This window comes from Dreissena polymorpha, chromosome 7 (assembly GCF_020536995.1).
Source record: "Dreissena polymorpha isolate Duluth1 chromosome 7, UMN_Dpol_1.0, whole genome shotgun sequence".
Classification (NCBI taxonomy): Eukaryota; Metazoa; Mollusca; class Bivalvia; order Myida; family Dreissenidae; genus Dreissena; species Dreissena polymorpha.
In genome coordinates this window covers 90,248,157-90,267,121 of record NC_068361.1, presented here as the reverse complement: position 1 = coordinate 90,267,121, position 18,965 = coordinate 90,248,157, and the positions used below count along the sequence as shown (strand labels likewise).

The following is an 18,965-nucleotide window of genomic DNA, read 5'->3' as shown; positions in this document are numbered from 1 at the left end:
GATAAGTTATTTAATGCTAAGCACCTGAAAGTATTTTGTCCTTTTGGAATTCAATATATTGGTCTAAGTCAGTTACACTTTTCTGGATCCTGGGATAACTTTAAAAGTTCTAAGTATTTTTTTCATGAAACTTGAAACATGAACAGATGACAATAAGGACATTTTGCATGTCATTTCATGTTGTTTATAATGCAAGAATTATGGTTGCTATGGCAACAAATATATTAAACAAACTTAAAATAGTGAAGTTTAACAGGTAGGGGACCATATTGCTTGGCAATCTCTTGTTATAACTTGAATGTAAATAACTCTTTGCTTTAGACATTTTTATGATTTTTTATTCTGTAGAGCACATGTGAGCAGTATAGAATGTACCTCATACCAAAAAGGACCCGGAGGCAGTGACTGGTGTTCAATATTCTCAGAATAAAAAGGAAAATGGCAGTGGAAGACTTGGACAAACATTTTTTTAAACTAGCCTCTGTGTTAAGCCTGGCAGTCTGTGGCTGGTGACATGTTTTATTTTGGTTACTTCTTGTATAAAAATAAGACCAGTTATTTATTTTGTGAATTGTATTTTGTGTTTGTTTTTTGTCTTAATTTATTTGTTGTTTTTTTTAATTTAGGAATTTGAAACTTGGATAATTGAATTAAGTCCATGTTCAACAGTACTGAGCATAGTATAATAAATTACAAATTTACAACAGTTGTTAATTTGTTATGTATTATTATTAACTATGCTCAGGACTTGAATACTGACTGTCTGCATGGGAATTTGTTTTTTAGAAAGTTGGTTTCAGACTTAAATATTTGAAGTTAACCTTCGGAACCATTCTAGAATTGTACTGGAACACATCAACTAGAACTGAACTTCTGTTATCATACTGAAAGTGTTCTAGAATTAATAAGGAACAGTTGTTGAACGTTAAAATTTATGAGAAAAAAATCTAGAACAATTGTGCGTGATGTGTGTGTGCATGTAATTGTGTGTGTTTATGAACATATGTGAGAAAGGAAGTATACTTGTCATAAGAGAAATGTAAAATTCTACTTCTATGTTTTATATTGTGCCTTTTGTAAGTTTTTCTTTTCTCACCTGTATATGCGTGCATGTTTATGGATGTGTTTTTGAATGTGTGCATGCATGCCTGTGGTTAAGAGAGTTGGTACTTTATGAAAATGTAAAACCACTCATTTTTGAATATGTACTGTGACTGCATGTGTGTGGTTAATGATTGATGCCAGATCTTGTTCTTGTTTAACTTCTATGATGAAACCTTTAGTTACATTCACATTTGTTTTTCAAAATCAATAAAATGCCTTTGATCTATAATCTGTTTTTTTTTCTATTTTATTCCAGCTTTTTATTAAATTCCATAGCTTATCACGGAATTCCACGGCATTCTATGGAATTCCACTGCATTCTATGGAATTCCATGGAATTCCACGGCGTTCTATGGAAATCCACGGCATTATATGGAATTCCACGGCATTCTATGGAATTCCACGGCATTCTATGGAATTCCACGGCATTCTATGGAATTCCACGGCATTATATGGAATGCCACGGAATTCTATGGAATTCCACGGCATTTTATGGAATTCCATCCCATATCAAGTCCCCCTTTCTGTTTTTTTTTCACTTTTCCATTGATTGCATGGAATCGGATGGAAAGTTAGTGCCAATACTCCACGGAATTCCATCTAACGATTTCCATAGAATTACATATGATTCCACGGCAGATCTACAGACGGGACTATTTCCTGTTTATAAGATGAGGTGGAAAAGAATGGTTTGAATTTACATCAGGTAAAATATTAATTTAAATTGTCTGTTTTTTGTAAAATCATATATATTCGTCCGCATGTTATTTTGTGGTTAAAAAAAGACTTTCATGGACGTGGTAGTTAATGCTTGACTTTCTCAGTTTGGAAACAATAAATATGGAATTTGTGTCAATTTTTTTCCAGTGTTTTTGTATTTAATTTGTCGATCGTTCTACCCTCAAAATCAATAAAAAATAATGTCCAATGAATAATAATGTTTTTGCAGTGTATAAATAAGTGAAGTGGACGAGAATGATATGATATTATTTCACAGAAGGTAAAATGGCGTCTATTCTTGTGTATATTATCGTATTTTCAGTACAAATTATTTTACATGATGATCAATAACTCAAACCCTTCTCCAGCTCGATGCTTTCCAACTTACCGATACAGACACCTCAGAAACACAACACCGCAATAATTTCTGTCATCCCCATGCAGGCCTTGAGTTTTTAAAAAGCTGTGAGATATTTAATTAAGCCTACTTGATTGGAATCTATGCCGTCTGTAGATCTGCCATAGTCATTAGCACTTTTCTATGGAATTCCATAGAAAATATTATGGAATTCTACGGAAATCGATGGAAATCCATGGAATTTGATGGAATTCCATCCACTTGCCAATTTTCCATCTGAAGCTGTTATGGAATTCCACGGAATCTCGACTAAAATTCCATGCATTTCCACGGAATGTATGGAAAACACCATGGAAAGTTTGACTTAGCCATTTTTTTCAACGGAAATCATTATGGAAAATAACTTATAAATTTTCTTGGATGGAAATCAATGGAAAATAACTTAGACAATTTTCGCTGGTTGTCTGAAATGTATTTGTAGTTTAATACATGTATGAATTTATTTGCATCATGTATTTTGTATTTAAAAGAAAATGCAATAAAGACAATTATAAATTTGTTCTAGAAATTGGAACACTTCTGGAACTGTTCCATATTTGTGTTCTAAAACGTATGTTCTGGAATTGTTCCAAAACAGTTTTTTTAGAATAAATCCAGAACATTTGTGGAAAATGGCTTAGGACTGAAACTGTTCCAATAATTTCAAGAACCTTTTTAGAACATTTCAAGGACAAAATATGGTCAAGAAATTTCTAAAAATGTTTTAAAATGTAGTTCTTGAACACATCTAGAACGCTTTAAGAACCAGTAAGTTCTACAAAAGTTCTAATGGGGAATAAGAACATAATAGAACACCTTACACTTACAAATAGCCAAATAGACTTCATAGTAGCGACAGCAGCAGCAGCAGTAGTAGTAGTTGTTGTAGATGTAGTATCTGTATTAGTAGTAGTAGTTGTTGTTGTTGTAGTAGTAGGTGTTGTTGTTGTAGTAATTGATGTAGTAGCAGTAGTGTTTTTTATATCAGTAGAGGTTGTGGTGGTAGTAGTAGTAGTAGAAGTAGTAGCATTAACAGTTTCTGTAGCAATAGTAGTAGCAATAGAAGTAGCAGTAGTAGCAGTTGTTGCAATAGTAGCAGTTGTTGCTGCTGTTGCTGCTGCTGTTGCTGTTGCTGCTGCTGTTGCTGCTGTTCTTGTTGCTGCTGTTGTGTTGCTGCTGTTGCTGTTGTTGTTTCTGCTGTTATTGTTGCTGTTGTTGTTGGTGGTGGTGTTGTTGTTGGTGGTGTTGTTGATGCTGTAGTAATTAAAGTAGTAGTTCTGCAGAAGTAGGAGTAGTTGTTACTTTCAAAGCAATTTCTACAAGTTTAAATTCCTTAACCCTGTCCAAGTGGTATACACACTGTTTTTTCTCAATATCAAACTCAGCCAGTCCAGGTTGTCAAATAACAATCTATCTGATAACCCCAGCGTGTGCTTTGCATCAGATGTTGGGTATGTTTGCTGCAAATCTATTGGTTATAAGATATAACAGCCTTTTCTAATTGGCTGAATTCAAATACAGAAAGTTTACCTGTTAGATTGAAACATGAAACATGGTGGACAATGTACTGGTTTAACTTGTTAAAATAAAGTTAAAGAAATTTAACAAACAGAAGAGTTCATGAGTTTTTCCATTAAAAACACTTTCTTAAAATACTTCTGTATTTATATCATTTGGAAAGTGACATGAAATATTGCTAAAGAGTGATGCATACATTGTTTGAGCAGTCTGTCTAGGAATAGAACAACAACTGAAGGTTTGTGATTTTTATTATTTCTAAATATTCCTTTAAATTTAATCTTCTTATGACATTATTGTAGACCTTTTTATGTGATATTTGAGGTTTTAGTATGGCAAATATAGTTTAAAAGCAGCTGTCACCCAAATTTTCACCAAATTTTCACTTAGTGGAGTTTGCAGGTTGAAAAAATAAGTAATAAGACCTATGTGGAGAAATTAATAACGTTAAATGTAGTATCAGAATTTTATCATGCAAGGTTATGGAACTGAGGCTAAGGAAGTTTTATACTGTGCATGGTGAGCACTCAATGCTCATTAATGGTGTTAATGTTTATTATTATCCCCCGCCATAGGCGGAGGGATATTGTTTTGGCGTTGTCTGTCCGTCCTTCCATCCTTCCGTCTGTCCGTCTTTCCATCCGTCCATAGCCATATCCTGGAAGTGCTTTGGCGGATTTCATTGAAACCTGGTTCGAGTATATATATTGATAAGAGGATGATGCACACCAAATGGAATTGTACACCATCTGTTAAAAACGGGGTTATGGCCCTTTGTATCTTAAAAAAAATGCTTGTTTGAGTGTCAAATATAATACTTATGTGTCCAGAAGCATATTGGCGGGGAATATCAATTCAACGTATTTGCTTGTAAATAAAAAATTAAACCAATGGAATTGGTTTTTGGGTATCTGAGTGTGCATTTTCATACCAATAGAATTACACATCATTCTAATTATAGCAATAATAAATTTGTACTAATCATACCAACAAATTAAGTTATGCTTAGTGCTTTACGATGTATTCACATCGTTTTTAATTCTCTTTCTAAAGACCATTTAACAACTTAATATTTAAAACAATTCATGAATTACGTTCCCTATACATTTTCATTATGTGCTTTAATTACCATTGACCAGTTGATGGAAGATACTGCAGAGTTTGGCAGGGAAATAATCCAACAGCAAAGCGGCTCTTTAAGCGCATTTACCTAGAGGACTTACAGGGCCACAAATTCATGGTAAATATTGTCATGCCCTGGGCTAGATAAGTTATTTAATGTTAACCACCTGAAAGTATTTTGTCTTTTTGGAATTCAATATATCGGTCTACAGTAAGTCAGTTACACTTTTCTGGATCCTGGGATAACTTTAAAAAGTTCTAAGTATTTTTTCATGAAACTTGAAACATGAACAGATGACAATAAGGACATTTTGCACGTCATTTCATGTTGTTTATAATGCAAGAATTTTGGTTGCTATGTCAACAAATATATTTAACAAACTTAAAATAGTGAAGTTTAACAGGTAGGGGACCATTATTGCTTTGCAATCTCTTGTTATACTTTGAATGTAAATAACTCTTTGCTTTAGACATTTTTAAGATTTTGTATTCTGTAAAGCACATGTACCTCATACCAAAAAGGACCCGGAGGCAGTGATTGGTGATCAATATTCTCAGAAGAAGAGGAAAATGGAAGTTGAAGACTTGGACAAACATTTTTAAAAACTAGCCTCTGTGTTAAGCCTGGCAGTCTGTGGCTGGTGACATGTTTTATTTTGGTTACTTCTTGTATAAAAAAGACCAGTTATTTATTTTGTGAATTGTATTTTGTGTTTGTTTTTTGTCTTAATTTATTTGTTTTTTTTTAATTTAGGAATTTGGATAATTGAATAAAGTCCGTGTTTAATAGTACTGAGCATAGTATAATAAATAACAAATTTACAACAGTTGTTAATTTGTTATGTATTATTATTAACTATGCCCAGTACTTGAATACTGGCTGTCTGCATGGGAATTTGTTTTCTAGAAAGTTGGTTTCAGACTTAAATATTTGAAGTTAACCTTCGGAACTTTTCTAGAATTGTCCTGGAACACATCAACTAGAACTGAACTTCTGTTATCATACTGAAAGTGTTCTAGAATTAATAAGGAACAGTTGTTGAACGTTAAAACTTATGAGAAAAAAACTCTATAACAATTGTGCGTGATGTGTGTGTGCTTGTAATTGTGTGTGTTTATGAACATATGTGAGAAAGGAAGTATACTTGTCATAAGAGAAATATAAAATTCTACTTCTATGTTTTATATTGTGCCTTTTATAAGTGTTTCTTTTCTCACCTGTATATGCGGGCATGTTTATGGATGTGTTTTTGAATGTGTGCATGCATGCCTGTGGTTAAGAGAGTTGGTAACTTGGTACTTTATGAAAATGTAAAACCACTCATTTTTGAATATGTACTGTGACTGCATGTGTGTGGTTAATGATTGATGCCAGATCTTGTTCTTGTTTAACTTCTATGATGAAACCTTTAGTTACATTCACATTTGTTTTTCAAAATCGATAAAACGCCTTTGATCTATAATCTGTTTTTTTCTATTTTATTTCAGCTTTTTATTAAATTCCATAGCTTTTCACGGAATTCCATATAATTCTATGGAATTCCACGGCATTCTATGGAATTCCACGGCGTTCTATGGAATTCCACGGCGTTCTATGGAATTCCACGGCATTCTATGGAATTCCACGGCATTCTATGGAATTCCACGGCATTCTATGGAATTCCACGGCATTCTATGGAATTCCACGGCATTCTATGGATTTCCACGGCATTATATGGAATGCCACGGAATTCTATGGAATTCCACGGCAATTTATGGAATTCCATCCTATATCAAGTCCCTCTTTTGTTTTTTTTTCACTTTTCCATTGATTGCATGGAATCGGATGGAAAGTTAGTGCCAATACTCCACGGAATTCCATCTAACGATTTCCATAGAATTCCATATGATTCCACGGCAGATCTACAGACGGGATTCCATCTAATGCCGTATAGAGTCTGTTTGTGAGGTAGTGTTAAGTTTTCATTGTGTTTACAGTGTTTTTTTTGTCAAAACAGGCCCCGTCACAAAGGAGCATGATTTACATAAAACCACCATTTTTGCACGGTATATTATGCGTTCTTGTTAGTTACACGGAATAAATGCGTTTTGTTTCATGGAGTTAATGAGTATTGAAATGTGTAGAGAAAAAAAATTATAAGGGAAAATTCGTATGGGAAAATAATTAAAACAAGCAAATTCGTTGGATTGATAGCCCACGCCAATATGCTTCTGGACACAAAAGTATTATATTTGACACTCAAAACAACATTGTTTCAAGATACAAAGGGCCATTACTCCGTTATTAACAGATGGTGTACAATGCCATTTGGCATGCATCATCCTCTTATCCATATATATATACTAATTTCATGTTTCAATAAAATCCGCCAAAGCACTTCAAAGATATGGTTTTGGACACACAAAAAGCATTTTTCAATATACAAAGGGCCATAACTCTGTTATTAACTGATGAGAGTTTAACACCAAAGACCTGTAAAGGCTTGGTAAAAAGGGTGTGTGTGTTTTGTAACTTTGGGAATACATTAATATGAAGTTGTTGCCTCCCATTTATTATTATCCCCCGTCATAGGTGAAGGGATATTGTTTTGGCGTTGTCCGTCCGTCTGTCTTTCCGTCCGTCCATTCGTCCGGAGCCATATCTTGGAAGTGCTTTAGCGGATTGCATAGAAACTTGGTATGAGTATATATAAGGATAAGAGAATGATGCACGCCAAATGGCATTGTACACCATCTGTTAATAATGGAGTTATGGCCCTTTGTATCTTGGAAAAATGCTTTTTTGAGTGTCAAATATAACACTTTTGTGTCCAGAAGCATATTAGCGGGGATATCAATTCAACAAATTTACTTGTTGAAACTTGTATTAACAGTAAAACCTCTGTGAAAGAATTGTAAAAGTTAACGGATTATGATTATGAGTACAATAAACAATTTATTATTTTTAACAAGATGATTTTCCATCTTTTTTGTTGTTATGCAGGAAAAAACTGGCTAAAAACATCAATGAGCCACGCTGTGGAAAAATAGGGCTTAATGCATATGCTTAGATTGTAGTCCCAGATTAGCCTGTGCAGTCTGCACAGGCTACTTAGGGACAATAATTACCTCTTTAAAGGTATGTTTTGTTGAAAATAAGTATCTTCTTTTGTGAAAATCCAGTATCGTCAGAAAGTGTCCTCCCTGATTTGCTTATGTGGATTTCACATGCTAATCTGGGAAGAAAGCTTCTAATATTGATGAGCGGCAATTTGGCTTATAAAATTACACTGAAAGTTAAGTAAGAATAATTATAATGAATTTACAGGTTATTAAAGCATTAGCCAACACTTTTAATGTTTTAATACGAAATGGTTTAAAGGGGCCTTTTCACAGATTTTGGCATTTTTTTAACTTATTCATTAAATGCTTTATATTGATAAATGTAAAGATTGGATCGTAAAAGCTCCAGTAAAATATCAAGAAAAAAATTTAAAAAAAGGAAAAGAACATTGCCCGGAGCAGGTTTCGAACCAGTGACCCCTGGAGTCCTGCCAGAGTCCTGAAGTAAAAACGCTTTAGCCTACTGAGCTATTCCGCCGAGTACACATTCCTGACGTATTTTATACCTTATATAAGCAATCTTCTTAGTTGCACAAAATTTAACGACAAAAACAGAACTCTCCAAATTATTCAATCGTTTCGTGTTGCAACGCTTTATAATTTTTAGGTTTTAAAATCGTCAAAAGATGCATATAATGGCTATATTAGAGCATGGTTAATGTTCAGTATTACTGTTTCCTCACAAATATCATAACTAAAACGAAAACTTACGAATCTGAAACAACTTTTTTCAATTTTGTCAATTTACCAAAGCGTGAAAAGATCCCTTTAATTGCATTAATTTTCATTAATTGCTATTTAGGACAAGGCACCAATGAAATGCCAAATTAGAAATTCAGATAATTATGTTTTGCTGTTGAAAACTTTCACATCCAATCAAGAGGCATATATGTAGTGTATTATGCATTGTATTATAAAAATGTGTTACAAGTTCATATCCCCCAATCTAGTGTTGTTGTTTTCAGGAGAGCACCAGCATTAATATCGAGTTGGCCAAGCAACAGCACCAGTCTGGCCTGCAGGAGCCCCAATACAGAACCATCCTTTCCCTCCCCTGATCCCTAGCTCCTCCCACTGGACCTCCGGCCTCAAAGGGTCAGCATCGTTACACAAGTCTGTGCAATAAATCCTCAGCACGTCAAGTTTTCACGCGCTGTTATGAACAACCGAAATATCCGTGTCGAGATTTACCCAAGCAAGCCCGAGTAGTTTTGTTTAGCTCTAGTGCAAGAGTGGGATGAGTGTTACAGAAGCGAGACGTTATAGCAGTACTTATGGTAATGCTAACAGTTAACGCAAACAGTTAGTTCCTGCTGTGGACATCACAAAGAATCTCACGAAGAATTAAACGTTGAATAACTTGTTTAATTCTTTATAAGACAGCTATATATTCAGCAAGGAACGAGAGAAAAAAAGGAACAATTGAAATGATTCATTCAGAAGTATATCTGCTGTAGATAGTTAGGACAGTAGTAGCGTTACAGACTGTCCTCAGCGCACAATATATTTATGTGGTGCACCACAGACGCAAATTCCCCCCATTATTGAAAACAAGTTGCTAAAAGTAAACACGTCCGGTTTTGCACTCCGAGCCCAAAGGGCATTGCATTGAATTGAGACTAAAGAAGGCTAAAAAACATGACACCAGTTTTGTTGTATGCTCCAGTACACCCTTCGACTCTCAGCCCGAAGTTAATCAGAACTCAAACTCGGCCCTTAACAATATCCGCGAGGCCAGCATATAAGCTCAGCTTCTGAGCTTCAGGTGAGACCTTACAGTGTTAGTAACTTTGTCAAAGATTGGGCTTAAATTCAGCCCCATTCCTCAAAAAGTCTAATTTTTTATGCCCCCTTTCGAAGAAGAGGGGGTATATTGCTTTGCACATGTCGGTCTGTTGGTCGGTCTGTCGGTCGGTCCATCCACCAGGTGGTTTGTGGATGATAACTCAAGAACGCTTGGGCCTAGGATCATGAAACTTCATAGGTACATTGATCATGACTCGCAGATGACCCCTATTGATTTTGAGGTCACTAGGTGAAAGGTCAAGGTCACCGTGACCCGAAATAGTTAAATGGTTTCCGGATGATAACTCAAGAACGCTTAGGCCTAGGATCTCGAAACTTGATAGGTAGATTGATCATGACTCGCAGATGACCCCTATTGATTTTCAGGTCACTAGGTCAAAGGTCAAGGTCACAGTGACCCGAAATAGTTAAATGGTTTCCGGATGATAACTCAAGAACGCTTATGCCTAGGATCATGAAACTTGATAGGTAGATTGATCATGACTCGCAGTTGAAACCTATTGATTTTGAGGTCACTATATCAAAGGTCAAGGTCACAGTGACCCGAAATAGTTAAATGGTTTCCGGATAATAACTCAAGAACGCTTATGCCTAGGATCATGAAACTTGATAGGTACATTGATCATGACTTGCAGATGACCCCTATTGATTTTCAGGTCACTAGGTCAAAGGTCAAGGTCATGGAGACCTGAAATAGTAAAATGCTTTCCAGATGATAACTCAAGAACGCTTATGCTTAGGATCATGAAACTTCATAGGTACATTGATCATTACTCACAGATGACCCCTATCGATTTTGAGGTCACTAGGTCAAAGGTCAAGGTCACCGTGACCCGAAATAGTAAAATGGTGTCCAGATGATAACTGAAGAACGCTTATTCCTAGGATCATGAAACTTGATAGGTGGATTGATCATGACTCGCAGATGACCCCTATGGATTTTAAGGTCACTAGGTCAAAGGTCAAGATCATGGTGACCTGAAATAGTAAAATGGTTTCCGGATGATAACTCAAGAACGCTTATGCCTAGGATCATGAAACTTCATAGGTACACTATTCATGACTGGCAGATAACCCCTATTGATTTTCAGGTCACTAGGTCAAAGGTCAAGGGCACAGTGACAAAAAACATATTCACACAATGGCTGTCACTCCAACGGAGAGCCCATATTGGGGGCATGCATGTTTTACAAACAGCCCTTGTTTTATAAATATTTACTGGTTAAAATTTACAATGCATTATTTGCCAAAAAAAGTGTTTGATAGGTTGCAACAATGAGTTACTTGCCTTATTAAGCTGTATAAGTTGAAACTTAGTACAATCAAAATACAAATCAAAAATTATAAATTGTTAAGTATTTGTGTTCACGTATAACTGATTATGACTTTTATTTAAATTAGAAACCGGATGTTTGCAAAGACAATATCGCTATACTGCTTTTATATCCTTATGCACACACTTTCAACGCCAGTGACTAAACTTTACATCTAAGGTCTGTCTTTCAAAAACAATTGCATAAAATGTAGACATCAATCGATTCAATATCACGTACATATAAAAAATTTAACCAGAATAGGCTATTATTACTAGTATAACGGCCCCTGGTAGCAAGACAGAACATCATATACTTAATTCACCATAGACTTTCATCTGTTTTTGCATTTCTGTCTAATCCATAGGCAAAACGTGTGTGATCAAGTACTCATATACTTACAGTATTGTGTCTTATGACTTGTTGTATTGTCTATTGCAAGTTGTTTAGTCTCGCGTAATAAGATGTGCACATTTAAATATGTACAGTCTCATATTTTAAGTTGTTTAGTGTCATGTAAAAAGTTGTATTGTTTTACAGTTAAAGTTGCCGAGTATCAAATTAAAAATTATGTAGTCTTTCATTTTAAGTTGTTACCGGGTAGGCTTATTTGGGCAGACACTTAGTGCACAATTTATAAAGCCCTGTTTTCTCGGTAAGAGGCTCAAAGTAAATCCTCCTACAGTCTGTTACAGAGTTGTACAAGATGAAACCAGGTGAGCCTTGTTATGGGAAAAGGGTGCTTAATGCATGTTATGTACCATCCACAGATTAGCCTGTGCAGTGTGCACTCAGAATTATCAGGGATAATGCTTTCCATTTTTGAGGAAATTTTCGCTTTAAAGAAATTATTTCTAAACAAAAATCATGTCTTGGTGGAAAGTGTTATCTCAAGTTAGCCTGTGTGGACTGCACAGGCTAATGTGGTACTATACATATTCATTAAGCCCAGTTGTCCGGAATATGGCTCAAGTTTAGTCTGCCTCCAGTCTGTTGGTATTTGTAAATTCTGATTAGAACAAATATGGTATAAAAACCACTATGATTAAAAACTGGTAATTGAGACATCAGTGTACATATCAATGCAAATTTAACATACATATTAAGCAAGTCTAATAGTAGCTCACAATATCCCAATTTAACATACTTTGCCATTTTTAAAGAGTTGGCTACTCATTTTTTCACAAAATTAAAAAATTTGAGCCGTATTTTGTTCACAGAATATCATATCAAACACAGTTAATGTTTAAAATAACTTGGACAAAATATTGTTTTGTTATTGGTAACTGAAAATATAGATTTATGGGCGTCATCAAAGTACAGGCAAACTAGTATTGTAATATGATAGTTATTAAGGGCAAATGGCCTGTAACATAATTTTTACTCCATTGTGTATGTGAAAAAAAAGCCTTTTCTTTCCATCTTTATAAAGTACACGTAATAGGCACTTATATGCAAGTGGACTAATAAAATGACAATCTCCACGCAGAGTTGTCGTTCTTTGCTCTCACATACAACTCTGCGAAAGGCTCAGCACGCCATTTGTCTATAAAATAGCTAAAACCGAACAAACGCATTCAATGTATATTTGATTTGATATTTAAGATCGCATGCATTAAATTAAGAAATATGACTTTAAAATGTACGATAAATCGTGCAAATACTTGCGAGTTTTAACGCAACTCTTTGGAACTATTTAATTGCCCATTTACGCAGATGGAATCATTGCACGCACTTTACATATGTAAATAATTGAACATAATGTTTATTGAGTGACGTTAGAAATTGCTTCGACGTGTGTATGTATGTTGGTTTCTTAACATCAAAAAACCATATCAATTTTATAAGAATGAATTAAGACTGATATAAGATATCATGCTATGAGATGGTTTTCTTAAATGCATTGAATGCAATGTAACCGTCGGGCAAAAGATTGTTTAGTATACTGTAACCTTAATGATAAACGCTTGGTATGATCATGACATGAATGAGATGCTTTCATAACAATAGTCCGTTCTGAGCCCAACACAGAGGTGAATGTAATGTAACCGTCGTGCAAGAGATTGATAAAATGAGCACTGAAACTGAACATTTCAACACAAACGCATGTCAAAGAATATATTTATGCCCCCCTTCGAAGAAGAGGGGGTATATTGCTTTGCACATGTCGGTCGGTCGGTCCGTCCGTCCACCATGTGGTTTCCGGATGATAACTCAAGAACGCTTGGGCCTAGGATCATGAAACTTCATAGGTAGATTGATCATGACTTGCAGATGACCCCTATTCATTTTGAGGTCACTAGGTCAAAGGTCAAGGTCACGGTGACCAGAAATATTAAAATGGTTTCCGGATGATAACTCAAGAACGCATATGCCTAGGATCATGAAACTTGATAGGTAGATTGATCATGACTCGCAGATGACCCCTATTGATTTTGAGGTCACTAGGTCAAAGGTCTAGGTCATGGTGACCTGAAATAGTAAAATGGTTTCCTGATGATAACTCAAGAACGCATACGCCTAGGATCATGAAACTTAATCGTTAGATAGATCATGACTTGCAGATGACCCCTATTCATTATGAGGTCACTAGGTCAAAGGTCAAGGTCACGGTGACCCGAAATAGTAAAATGATTTTCGGATGATAACTCAAGAACGCTTTTGCCTAGGATCATGACACTTCATAGGTAGATTGATCGTGACTCGCAGATGACCCCTATTGTTTTTCATGTCACCAGGTCAAAGGTCAAGGTCACAGTGACAAATCGTATTCACACAATGGCTGCCACTACAACGGACAGCCTATATGGGGGGCATGCATGTTTTACAAACAGCCCTTGTCCTCATTGGTGTGGTACAAATACTTTTTTCAATTTGGCAAAAAAATTGCTGGTGTATTACTAATTTACTAGTTCAAAAGACTTCATATTGGTTTTCTCAATGTTACAGCAACTGCTAAGCACAGAAGACAAAGGAGTAGTGAAAGGCTCAGCCAAATCAAAGTCCAGCAATGTGAGGGTGACACAGCCTTTCCATGTCCTGGTATTGCAACATGAAGGACATTTTAGCTGAAACTAACAAGGGAGAGAACTGTAGATCTGCACCAGCAGTGAGTTGTTGCCCTTAAGTTGTTTAATGTTTTATTTATTTTTATTATGTCTTACAACTTACATGTTGATTGACTTTAAAACTGTTTTCTAGTGTGAATTTAAACAGATTTTAACCATAAAAGATCTGTAAAGGCATGGTAAAATAATATGTTTGTGTGTTTTTTTTTGCAATGTTGGTGAGACATTAATATTATTATTAAATATTAATATTGTTGCCTCCCATTTATTGAAACATATATTAACAATAAAACATATCTAATGGCATTTTGAAAGTTATGTGATTAATAGAATAAGTACAATTAAAAAATATTAAATTTTTAACCAGATGGTTTTCCTTCTTTTTGTTATGCAGCAAAAAATTGGCTAATAGATAAATAAGCTGTGATGTGGAAAAATGGGGCCTTATGCATGTGCTTAAATTGTTGTCACAGATTAGCCTGTGCAGTCCACACAGGCTAATCATGGACAACACTTTCCTCTTAAAGGTATTTTTCATTAAACAAATAATCCTCTTTATGAAAATCCCGTCTAGTCAGAAATTACCCTCCATTATTAGCTTATGTGAATTTCACATGCTAAAATGGGACGACACTTTCTAACATTAGTGATCCGCATATTGGCTTATGAAAATACATCTCTGAAAATGGAGTAAAGAAAATAGATATAAATTTACAGATGAGTATAGCATTAGCCAATACTTTTCTTGTTGTAATACAAAATGACTTAACTGTATTTATGTTCATGCTATTAAGGACAAGGAACCAATAAATGCCAGATTAGAAATTCATATTGTTGAAAACCTTCACAACCTGTCAAGAGGCATAGTTTGTTATAGATTATAATATAATTTGTTACAATTTCCTATCACCCACTGTGTTATTTTTGTTTTCAACAGAGCACCAGCATTGATATCGAGTTGGCCCAGCAACCGCACGAGCCCTACCTGCAGGAGCCCCAGTCCAGAATGACCCTTCCCCTCCCCTGACTTCTAACTCATCCCCCTTGACCTCCTGACTCAAAAAGTCAGCATGATTGAATAACTCTGTTCTGCAGGAAATTCTGAGCATGATTCTGTTCTGAACAAACGCAATGCCCATGTCACGTTTTCCAAACATAAGCCTGGGTAGTTTTGTTAAGCTAGAGTTCCCTGTGGGCCTGAGAGGGACAAGTGTTACAGACACGAAAAGTAATAGCAGTAGTTATGGTAACGCCAACAGTCAGTTGTTGCTGTTGGACATCACAACAATCATGAAAAATAAAACGTTCAATAACTTGTTCCAATCTTTATGGGACAAACAGAAATTGAACGGGAGAAAATCAAGGAACAATAAAAGCGTAAGCTTTCCTAGTGGGATACTTCTGCTGTTAATAGTTTGGACGACTGTAGGGTTACGGACTGCCCCAGATTGTCCTCTCAGCGGCCAAAATATCATAATAGAACGGACTTTTGGCAATGTTACTGACAAACAAAGGGAGTAATGACTTGGTTGTGAATACCCAGAGCACTAGACATCCATGCTGACAAAGAAAGGCAGTAATGACTTGGTTGTGAACACCTCGAGCACGATACATTCATGCTGACAAAGAAAGGCAGTAATGACTTGGTTGTGAACACCCAGAGCACAATACATCCATGCTGACACAGAAAGAAGTAATGACTTGGTTGTGAACACCCAGATCACGATACATCCGTGCTGATACAGAAAGGCAGTAATGACTAAGCTGTGAACACCCAGAGCACGATACATCCATGCTAACACAGAAAGGCAGTAATGACTATGCTGTGAACACCCAGAACATAATACATCCAGGCTGACACAGAAAGGCAGTAATGACTTGGTTGTGAACACCCAGAGCACAATACATCCATGCTGATACAGAAAGGCAGTAATGACTAAGCTGTGAACACCTAGAGCACGATACATCCATGCTAACACAGAAAGGCAGTAATGACTATGCTGTAAACACCCAGAACATAATACATCCAGACTGACACAGAAAGGCAGTAATGACTTGGTTGTGAACACCCAGAGCAAGATATATCCATGCTGACACAGAAAGGAAGTAAAGACTATGCTGTGAACATCCAGAGCAAGATATATCCATGCTGAAACAGAAAGGCAGTAATGACTATGCAGTGAACACCCAGAGCATAATACATCCATGCTGACACATAAAGGCAGTAATGACTTGGTTGTGAACACCCAGAGCACAATACATCCATGCTGACACAGAAAGGCAGTAATGACTTGGCTGTGAACACAGAACACGTTACAGCCATGCTGACACAGACAGGCAGTAATGACTTGGCTGTGAACACAGAACACGATACACCCATGCTGACACAGAAAGGCAGTAATGACTTTGCTGTGAACTCAGAGCACAATACATCCATGCTTACACATAAAGGCAGTAATGACTTGGCTGTGAACACAGAGCTTAATACATCCATGCTGACACAGAAAGGCAGTAAAGACTTGGTTGTAAACACCCAGAGCACAATACATCCATGCTGACACAGAAAGGCAGTAAAGACTTGGTTGTTTAAACACCCACAGCACATTACATCCATGATGACACAGAAAGGCAGAAAAGCCTTGGTTGTTAACACCCAGAGCACAATACATCCATGATGACACAGAAAGGCAGTAAAAACTTGGTTGTTAACACCCAGAGCACATTACATCCATGATGACACAGAAAGGCAGTAATGACTTGGCTGTGAACACAGAACACGATACACCCATGCTGACAAAGAAAGGCAGTAATGACCTTGCTGTGAACACAGAACACGAAACACCCATGCTGACACAGAAAGGCAGTAATGACTTGGCTGTAAACACAGAGCACAATACATCCATGCTGACACAGAAAGGCAGTAATGACTTGACTGTGAACACAGAGCACAATACATCCATGCTGACACAGGAAGGCATTTATGACTTGGTTGTGAACACAGAGCACAATACATCCTTGTTGACACAGAAAGGCAGTAATGACTTTGCTGTTAACTCAGAGCACGATACATCCATGCTGACACAGAAAGGCAGCAATGACTTGGATGTAAACACCCAGAGCACAATACATCCATACTGACACAGAAAGGCAGTAAAGACTTGGTTGTAAACACCCAGAGCACAATACATCCATGCTGACACAGAAAGGCAGTAAAGACTTGGTTGTAAACACCCAGAGCACAATACATCCATGCTGACACAGAAAGGCAGTAAAGACTTGGTTGTAAACACCCAGAGCACAATACATCCATGCTGACACAGAAAGGCAGTAAAGACTTGGTTGTAAACACACAGAGCACAATACATCCATGCTGACACAGAAAGGCAGAAAAGACTTGGTTGTTAACACCCAGAGCACAATACATCCATGCTGACACAGAAAGGCAGTAAAGACTTTGTTGTATACACTGAGAGATCCATACATCCATGGGGTGTGCCACAGACTCAAATTACGCCCACTATTGTGAACAAGGTGCTTAAAGTGAACATGTCTGGTTTCTGTTTTCTGTTTTGTTATGAGCACTTAGCACTCCGAGCCCAAAAGGCCTCACATTCAATTGAGAAGGCTTTGAAAATGACAGCAGTTTTGTTGTGTGGTCCAGTACGCCCTTCGACTCGCAACCTGAAGAAAGCAGAACTCAAACTCGCCTCTTAGCAATATCAACAAGGCCAGCATGTCATCTCAGCTTCTTGAGCTTCAGGTGAGACCTTACTGTGTTTATTATTTTTTTGAGATTGGGGCCGAAATTCAGCCCCATTCTTATCTCAAAAAGTCTATATCCATAATTACTGGCTTAAGTTCTCAAGTCATGGTTTCCCAGTAGAAAAAGAATGTTTTGATATGTTGCAACATTGAGTTAATCAGAACTCAAATTTAGCCTTTGGCAATATCACCGAGGCCAGCATATCAGCTCAGCTTCTTGAGCTTCAGGTGAGATCATACAGTGTTATTCATTTTGTCGAAATTGGGGCCAAAATTGAGTCCCATTCCTAATCTTAAACAGTTTATTTTTTCCATAATTACTGGCTAAAGTTCTCAATTCAAGGTTTGACCCCAAACAATGTTTTAATAGGTTACAAATTGAGTTTGTTTCCTTATGCAGCTGTATAAGTTGAACCTTAGCACAATTTATCTTGATAACACTTATTCTCATTTTTAACCAGGTTTTTAACCAGGTTTTCCGAAGGAAAAAACTGGTTATTAGATTGGCGAATGCGGGCGGGCTGGCTGGCTGGCTGGCGGGCGGGCGGAACAAGCTTGTCCGGGCCATAACTTTGTTGTTCATTGTGAGATTTTAAAATCATTTGGCACATTTGTTAACCATCATTAGACGGTGTGTCGCGCAAAAAAATTACGTCAATATCTCCAAGGTCAAGGTCACACTTTGAGTTCAAAGGTAAAAAATAGCCATAAATGAGCTTGTCTGGGCTATAACTATGTCATTCATTATGAGATTTTAAAATCATTTGGCACATTTGTTCACCATCATGGGACGGTGTGTCGCACGAAAGAATCACTTCCATGTCTCCAATGTCAAGGTCGCCACGACTAAAAATAGATTTATTTTAAAACAAACTTACAAAGGGGGTTAATTTTGTTTGTTCATTTCAAAAGTTCAGTTTGAGTTGTCTCCCTTTATCAGATTTTTTTTCACAATGAAAACCTGGTTTTGTGACAATTTTGTCCCTTGTTTAAATTATGTTTAGCAAAAACTACAACCATTTTCCCAATTAAATTCAAAACACTATGATTTTT

General features: G+C 36.5%; 2 protein-coding genes across 5 annotated transcripts in view; both read left to right on the top strand.

The window, feature by feature from the left end:
• The window catches only part of LOC127839912 (uncharacterized), a 239,983-nt gene that overhangs the window by 177,259 nt on the left and 43,759 nt on the right, over positions 1-18,965 (top strand). The gene's annotated exons all lie outside the window — the stretch shown is intronic.
• The window catches only part of LOC127837646 (uncharacterized), a 54,078-nt gene that overhangs the window by 27,298 nt on the left and 7,815 nt on the right, over positions 1-18,965 (top strand). For 3 of the 4 annotated variants that reach the window (XM_052364900.1, XM_052364899.1, XM_052364902.1), the window contains exons 5-7: positions 8,929-9,728; positions 14,032-14,191; positions 15,088-17,910. The gene's annotated coding sequence lies outside the window, so the exon portion shown is untranslated. The remainder of the gene's footprint in view (positions 1-8,928; positions 9,729-14,031; positions 14,192-15,087; positions 17,911-18,965) is intronic. The other variant, XM_052364901.1, reaches the window with a different exon arrangement.